Genomic DNA, 639 nt, shown 5'->3' on the forward strand with positions numbered 1-639 from the left:
TGATCCTTCCTACACAAGAAGCGCACACGGCACTCAGATAATGTTGCACCTCTGCTTTGCAGGATGGAAACATTCTGCACTGCAACACGTTGCTTGTGAGCAGGCGTTTGGGTTGAGAAGTTTGGAACAGGATTTTCAACTGTGGATTGATAGTGACAGAAAATGAGCTCCATAACTGTAATGAAAATGAGTGCCCTCTCTAAGAGCCACAGCATTTCTAACTTCTTAATGAGTACAGAATAATGGAGAAACATGGAGGAGCCCCTGGCTTTTATTTAATTGGCAGCTGCCACAATAAATGGATTGTTCTTGATATTTGTAACAAAAAAAATAGGAGGGAAAGGAGGAAGAAGAGAGGAGAGGGAGAGGAGATGAGAGAGGAGAAGAAAAAAGAAGGAGAGAGGAGAGGAGAGCAGAGGTGTGATAGGAGAGGAGAGAGAGGAAGAGGAGAGGAGGAGGGAGAAGAGAGGAGAGGAGAGGAGAGGAGAGGAGAGGAGAGGAGAGGAGAGGAGAGGAGAGGAGGAGAGGGAGAGGAGAGGAGAGGAGAGGAGAGGAGGAGAGGAGGGAGAGGAGAGGAGAGGAGAGGAGAGGAGAGGAGAGGAAGGGAGAGGACTGTCTCCCAGTCTGCCCTCAGCCAGG

Source organism: Coturnix japonica, chromosome 3 (genome assembly GCF_001577835.2).
Source record: "Coturnix japonica isolate 7356 chromosome 3, Coturnix japonica 2.1, whole genome shotgun sequence".
In the NCBI taxonomy this organism is placed as follows: domain Eukaryota; kingdom Metazoa; phylum Chordata; class Aves; order Galliformes; family Phasianidae; genus Coturnix; species Coturnix japonica.